Raw genomic sequence first — 8151 nt, forward strand, 5'->3', positions numbered from 1 at the left:
CAGCCTAAGGTCTGCTTAATACAATGAATATGAAGCTAAATGGAAAATCTCAGCTTTTTATTTAGGAAATTCTCAAAGGCACATTATGGTGATTTTGTTCCATAACTGTTTACATCTACTGAAAAGCCATTAGCCTATAATACATTTAAAGGTGCACTCAGTAATTCTAATCCAATACACTTTTTGTCAAATTCTGCAAATAACTCCTCACAGTCTGCTAGTTGTCCGTTCTGTGGGTGGGCTGAAAAAAAATCTAGTATTTGTACACAGCTCTGGCTCTGAAATTGGGACAAAAACAAAGTGGAACAGACCGATCCACACAACACTACACCAGCCAATCAGCAACAGGGGTGGTTCTTGTGCATGCACAGGATGGGGGGTGGGGGCAGAGCGAAAGGGAAATTCATTAGAAGAGCGATGGCAAATCTGGCTGATGTGAACTTTCTAAACTCCAAGGAGGACAAATGGCTGAAAAACAGACCAAGAGAAAAATGTCAGACGAATTTAAACTAAAAAAGAAAGATTATGATAAGTTGAGGGCTAGGAGCTGTGTCGACATTGGTGAGGTTTTTCAGTGGTGGAGAGATCTCTGAGAGGTAAAAGGCTTGAAGAAGTATGCAGAAGTTACTCTTTTTTCTTCTCGATAGGTGGGTAACATAAATTTTGCTATGTTTCACAGAACCCATATATGCTGTTGTTGTGATGTTAGATTTAGTAGCAGGAGAGTTGTGGGTGTCTGGAGCTGGTGTACGTAAAACCGTCTCACGTGCATGAATCTGGGGGGCGGAGCTTCCAAAGGAGCACTGAAGGGAGGGGTGTGTTTGTTTTGGCAGTTGAGTTCTAATATCAACAGTGTTTCTCAGGAATCGCTGAGTGCACCTTTAAGGGGGAGGGGGAAAGCCATATTAAGAAGCAATATTAGTGTACAAAAGTCCCCGCTTCACGCATGCGTGAGGCGAAGCAGTCTTAGTATGGCGCATGCTTGTCTTCTCAGTTCTGCATCTTCGGTGTGAGAGAGTTACACAATCTCCTAGCTTTGTCTTTATATGTTTAAAAAGTCTGTTTTTTTCATTGTGTAGTGTTGCCGGTATGACGAAATATGTAATAATATTTATCACTGTTCATATATGTTTTAAAGTGAGTTGGAATGTAATAATTTAATTTTACCTCAGAAACATTTCAGTGGTAATTTCTGTGTGATAATCAGCTACTTGATGGATCTACCTGTTATATTTTATCAAAGTGTTTGTTTATCCTCACAAGTTTATTCTTTATTATATATATATATATATATATATATATATATATATATATATATATATATATATATACTGTATATATGTGTGTGCTCTTTTTCTTCTCGATAGGTGGGTAACATAAATTTAGCTGTGTTGTTAGATTTAGTAGCAGGAGAGTTGTGAGTGTCTGGAGCTGGTGTGCATAAAACCGTCTTTTTTCTGCAACTAACGATTATTTTGATAATCGACTAATCTAATGATTATTAGAATGATTATTTGACAATTCAGGCGATTATTGTAACGATTAATCATTAGCTCTTATCAGACTATTCAGCTTGTGCCCTGAGTTAAAAGGTTGTATTAAACATGCTTGCTAACAATAAAGAGGACAAAATCATCTTTTAAAAATACCTCTAAATGACATTAAAGAAATACAACTTTTTATTAAGTTTTATTCAGTAAAAAATTCACAGCAAAAAATCCTATTTTTATCAAGTGTTTTTGTCTTGTTTTCCATTTAAAATTGTCTAAAAATCCTTAAAACAGATAAATTTACTTGAGATGCAACATATATGATATTAAGAATTGCTTTCAGAGAATGTACACTATATTGCCAAAAGTATTCGCTCACCCATCCAAATAATTGAATTCAGGTGTTCCAATCGCTTCCATGGCCACAGGTGTATAAAATGAAGCACCTAGGCATGCAGACTGCTTCTACAAACATTTGTGAAAGAATGGGCAGCTCTCAGGAGCTCAGTGAATTCCAGCGTGGTACTGTGTTAGGATGCCACCTGTGCAACAAGTCCAGTCGTGAAATTTCCTCGCTACTAAATATTCCACAGTCAACTGTCAGTGGTATTATGACAAAGTGGAAGTGATTGGGAATGACAGCAACTCAGCCACGAAGTGGTAGGCCACGTAAAATGACAGAGCAGGGTCAGCGGATGCTGAGGCGCATAGTGCGCAGAGGTCACCAACTTTCTGCAGAGTCAATCGCTACAGACCTCTAAAGTTCATGTGGCCTTCAGATTAGCTCAAGAACAGTGCATAGAGAGCTTCATGGAATGGGTTTCCATGGCCGAGCAGCTGCATCCAAGCCATACATCACCAAGTGCAATGCAAAGCGTCGGATGCAGTGGTGTAAAGCACTCTGCCACTGGACTCTAGAGCAGTGGAGACGCGTTCTCTGGAGTGACGAATCACACTTCTCCATCTGGCAATCTGATGGACGAGTCTGGGTTTGGCGGTTGCCAGGAGAACGGTACTTGTCTGACTGCATTGTGCCAACTGTGAAGTTTGGTGGAGGGGGGATTATGGTGTGGGGTTGTTTTTCAGGAGCTGGGCTTGGCCCCTTAGTTCCAGTGAAAGGAACTCTGAATGCTTCAGCATACCAAGAGATTTTGGACAATTCCATGCTCCCAAATTTTTGGGAACAGTTTGGGGATGGCCCCTTCCTGTTCCAACATGACTGCGCACCAGTGCACAAAGCAAGGTCCATAAAGACATGGATGAGCGAGTTTGGTGTGGAAGAACTTGACTGGCCTGCACAGAGTCCTGACCTCAACCCGATAGAGCACCTTTGGGATGAATTAGAGCGAAGACTGCGAGCCAGGCCTTCTCGTCCAACATCAGTGTCTGACCTCACAAATGTGCTTCTGGAAGAATGGTCAAAAATTCCCATAAACACACTCCTAAACCTTGTGGAAAGCCTTCCCAGAAGAGTTGAAGCTGTTATAGCTGCAAAGGGTGGACCGACTTCATATTAAACCCTATGGATTAAGAATGGGATGTCACTTAAGTTCATATGCGTCTAAAGGCAGATGAGCGAATACCTTTGGCAATATAGTGTATCTTGAATATAAGTGTATTTTGTATATAAGTGCATTTTTTCACTTGGTTATAATTCTGTGAGTGTGAGTCATCTCACGAAAGGAACGGCAGAGTGGGTCCTGTGTCACCGCCCGGTGTGGCTGGAGGAGGCCATCCAACTGGTGGAGGACCATATGTCGGTGTATCAGAGGGCGGAAGAGCTCTCCCACTCTCTCACTCTCTCTGTCCCTTCACTGCAGCCCATCCCAGTACCCCGGAGGCATGGAATTCTGCCACTGAAGCCAGCTCCACGATCGCGGGGGTTTGTCCCACTGCCGGTGGCCTCTGTGTCTCATCACTCTCCCCTCAGGTGGATGTACCCGCCGACACAGGTGCGGCTGTAATGCCTGGGCCGGCCTGCTTTAGTTGCGGGGTCCCAGGGCACTTCCAGGACCAATGCCCAGAGATGGAGCTGGGAACTGTGGTCGGGGTCCCCGACACTCCGTGGGCTGCCCCCGACCGAGCCGGAGTGTGCAGAATACCAGTGAGTGTCAAGAGGAGTACACATCAAGTCTTGGTGGATACGGGCTGTAACCAGACCACTGTACACCAATGTTTGGTTCAACACGAGGCTTTGGGCACAAGCAAAAGGGTAAGGGTGAGGTGTGTGCATGTGGATATTCACAACTATCTTGTAGTGACACTCGTTATTAAATTTAGGGGGAAAAGCATGGAGTGGAGGCAGCGGTTAGTTCCCGCCTCACCCTGTCCTGTGAGAAAGTTGTTAGATGTGAAATGTGCGATGCCTTGGCAGGGGAGGCAGAGCCGGGGCGGTCCTCATCAACGCCACGTCAGGATGATGTAAGGGAGGGGGAGGCTTTGGCCCCTCCCATCCTTTGAGTATTTTCCGAAAGGGATTTCCCTCTAGAGCAGTCGAGAGATGAAACCCTTTGGCATGCCCTTGACCAAGTGAAAGATATTGATGGTCAACAACTCAAACCAAACATTGCACTTTCATATCCCTATTTTGCTATTATAAAAGAGCGGTTGTATCGAGTGACACAGGATGCTCAGACAAAAGAGGAAACAACCCAGCTGTTGATACCACAGAGCCATCGAGAAATGTTATTCCAGACGGTTCATTATAATCCGATGGCGGGTCACCTGGGGCAGGAAGAGACACTGAACTAACTAATGGCCCGTTTCTATTGGCCAGGCATTCGCGGGGATGTTCGCAGGTGATGTGCGGCATGCTGTGAATGTCAGCTGGTGAATCCGCCGGCTACACCAAGAGTGCCATTGCATTAATCGCCATCCATTAATCGCCTTCCATAGCGCCTTCCATTAATCGAGGTCCCCTTCGGAAAAACTTTATATGGACCTCGTCGGCCCATTAGAGCAGACAGCACGTGGACACACAGAACGCGATATCCGGAAGCAGTGACTCTGCACAACATTTCAGCACACAGTGTTGCGGAGGCACTCTTCAGAATAATCTCCCAAGTGGGGATTCCAAAAGAAATCCTCACTGATCAAGGCACTATATTTATGTCATGAACACTATGCGAACTGTATGAATTATTGGGGTTTAAATCGATTCGCACCAGTGTTTACCATCCACAAACAGACGGATTGGTGGAACGATTTAATAAAATCCTGAAAAATATGATTCGTAAGTTTGTGCACAAGGATGCTAGAAATTGGTTAAATGGCTTGAACCCCTGTTATTTGCAGTGCAAGACCCTCAAGCCTCCACAGGGCCACGGGGCACGCTCGATGTCATACGGGAAGCTTGGGAGGAGGGACCTTCAAACAGTTCAAATGAAATTCAATATGTTCTTGATCTTAGAGCAAAACTCCACACTCTGGGTCAACTAACACAGGAGAATTTACTTCAAGCTCAGGAAAGTCAAAGCCAACTGTATAACAGGGGTATTCGGCTACGGGAATTTGCACCGGGAGATAAAGTGCTTGGATTACTCTCCAAGTGACAAGGGCCCTTTGAGTTCACATGACGAGTGGGAGATCTTGATTATGAGGTGAAACGAACAGATAGAGGTGACGCACATCAAATATACCATCTCAACCTCCTGAAATTATGGAGGGAGGCGGTCCCTGTGATGCTGGCAATGGTAGTTCCGGAGAGGGCGGAGCTCAGACCGGAGGTGAACGTAAAAGCCAATCATGTCACCCCGGTCACTTGTGGAGACCACCTCTCACCGTATCAAGTCACAAAGGTTGCTAAGTTGCAGAAAGAAATTGCAAACATGTTTTCTTCTCTGCCGGTTCGTACAAACCTCATCCAGCACCACATCGAGACAGCACCTGGGGTAGTGGTACGTAGCCATCCCTACCGACTGCCCGAGCACAAAAAGAAAATAGTTCGGGAAGAATTAGATGCAATGCTCAATATGGGAGTAATAGAGGAATCCCACAGCGATTTGGTCCAGCCCGGTTGTTCTAGTTCCTAAGAGCGACGGGTCTGTACATTTCTGTGTGGATTATAGGAAAGTCAATGCGGTTAGGGCTGGCTGGCTATTATGGAAGGTTTGTGCCTAATTATTTGGACGTCACCAGCCCGCTGACTGATCTCACTAAAAAGGGAGCTCCAGACCCGATCCAGTGGAAGGAGCAGTGTCAACAGGCATTTATGCAGCCACAGCATCAGCCAGCTCTGGTGCAACCTGCACCAGTCCAACTGCAGCCACTGCATCAGCCAGCTGCTGTGCAGCCTGCGCCAGGCCCTGTGCAGCCACAGTATCAGCAGCCAATGCCAGCCCCAGTCCAGCCTTTACCGGCTCAGCCAGCGATGCAGTTTCATCACCCTTATCAACCATTGCCCCTTTCTCCACCTCCTCTGCCTTGAGCACAGCCACAGTATTATAATCCAGCTGACCCTGTGATACCAGGATTAATGGAGATGGCCATTGCATCATCCTATGTTATACCCAAGCCAAAGCTGGCAGCCTTCTTGTGACTTCGCAGAGTGACTTCCTCATGCTCAGAAAAGGACTAGACAGTATCCTTGGCCCTCACAGACATTTATCTGAGGACTACAAGTATCAAGTGCTGTTAGATAATTTAAAGCTGCCTACTGCCTATCAGGTGGCTAAAAGTTATGTCAATAGCCCATTCCCATACACAAGTTCTATGCAGGCTCTAGAGCAGATGTATGGTCAACCAAGGCAGTTAATTCAGAGTGAGCTGAGATCTATTCTGAATGTACCAGCTATTCGGCCTGGTGATGCTCAAGGATTTGAGGACTTTGCAGCAAATGTGAACACACTTGTGGGCATGCTGAATACTAAGGATGGGCCTTTGAGATATGAACTTGTAACAGTCTTGGCCTGTCACAGTATTTTTTTATATAATGCTACTACCTTACACTAGGGGGAGTATTACTCTGTTGGCTCCAGTATATAAGCAAGGGAGTAATAGAAGAAGTTAGATGTGTTTGGTGCTAACAGCATGGTTCATGGTGTTTGCATGCACTCTCAGAGTCCAGACTGGGAATTGTGAAGATTTATGCTCAATCAATGTAAGATGCTGTTTATTATCTTTGTTTCATGGGTGTTTGTTTATTGCTTATGTTTATTCCTATGTATACTGATGTGCTGTATATGTTTTTTGTTTGTAGAAGGACTCTTGTTTTGTTCTTACTATTAATGCCAAAGAGGGTGATTCTCAAGAAATTAGTTATTTGATCTAAGGACCCCTTGAAGACATACTACCTTGTGACCTTCAGGTACCAACACAAGGATTTAGGAATCAATGTTTGTGGGATAATAGTTGGAGTATTTCACCCTGCTTCAGTTTACCCCATCTAAGGAGTTATCTTCATTCATCTACAGTTACCAGGACTTTATATCTCCACTGTATACTAAACCAGATAAGACATTTTATACTCATTTCAATGAGCTATGATTATTTTCTGTGGTATATTTGTACCTTCCATGTCTTCTATTTTTTTTTTCCTGCAATTCATTGACTCTGATTTTTGTATATATTTATGGTGTTTTGAAATTTACCTCAAGACTATTTACATAAATTCATTATAATTCTTTTTTCTGAATTATACTTACCACCTGCATATATTTTTTGTCCTACTGATTATTTGGTTTACACACATTTCAGTTACATATTAGCCAGTGGTTCCCTCCCTAATATAGATTTTGTGGCATGTGATCTGATTTTAAACACTGGGCACTGTTACAAACTGCATTGTGGATCCCATGTTGACACGTTACTGATGAAACTGCCTGTTAGCTATAGGGACTCATTCATAGAATACTGCCTCACCCAGTGCATCATTGCAAGTGGAATTTCCAGGATTTACATGCTGCCATAATTTGCTGAATGGCTGGAATGAAAGGCTCAGGCCATACAAATATCTAGGTGTGTAACAGGGTCAGTTTCTGCAGAGCCTCTTCGACGAGACCAGAAACCCTTTTAGCACTCTAAAGCCAAATCAGCCACAATTCTCACCAGCAGTGACCAGCCCAGACTCACAAATTTGCCAAATAGCTCCCTCACAGACAAAGTGGTATTTACAGGAAAAAAGCAGGACTGCTTTAAACCCTTTTGTCCCTACTGCAACAACCATGAGCACTACCTCAGTTCTTGAGCTGAGCCACACTCAAAGAGCAAGCTGGATTAAAGAGCACAATAAATGCTATAGTTGTGGTCAAGGTCACAAGCAAGAGAAAACCTTCTCCACATGTGGTAAACTTCACCTAACTGTTCTGCACGAAGCTGCTGCTACGGTGGAGAACTAATGCATAATCACTGTGAGTACCTCACCTACTCAGGTTTATGTAGATCAAGTCAGTCATTCAGGCAGAGTCATGCTGAAGGTTGTTCCGGTGAGGCTCTGCAGTGGGAAAAGATTTTTGGACACATGCAGTGTTAGATGATGGTTCTGAACAAACAATTATACTGCCAGCAGCAGTCAAGCATCTTGATCTGAGGAAACTCTGACACTCAGAACAATAAGACATGATCTTGTTCAGCTGAGAAGAATCACAGTCTCCTTTGAGGTGCCAGCCCTGTCTCACCCCAGTGCGAAACATCAAATCCAAAGAGCATTCACAGCTGAAGAACT

The sequence above is a fragment of the Myxocyprinus asiaticus genome, chromosome 10 (genome assembly GCF_019703515.2).
Source record: "Myxocyprinus asiaticus isolate MX2 ecotype Aquarium Trade chromosome 10, UBuf_Myxa_2, whole genome shotgun sequence".
In the NCBI taxonomy this organism is placed as follows: domain Eukaryota; kingdom Metazoa; phylum Chordata; class Actinopteri; order Cypriniformes; family Catostomidae; genus Myxocyprinus; species Myxocyprinus asiaticus.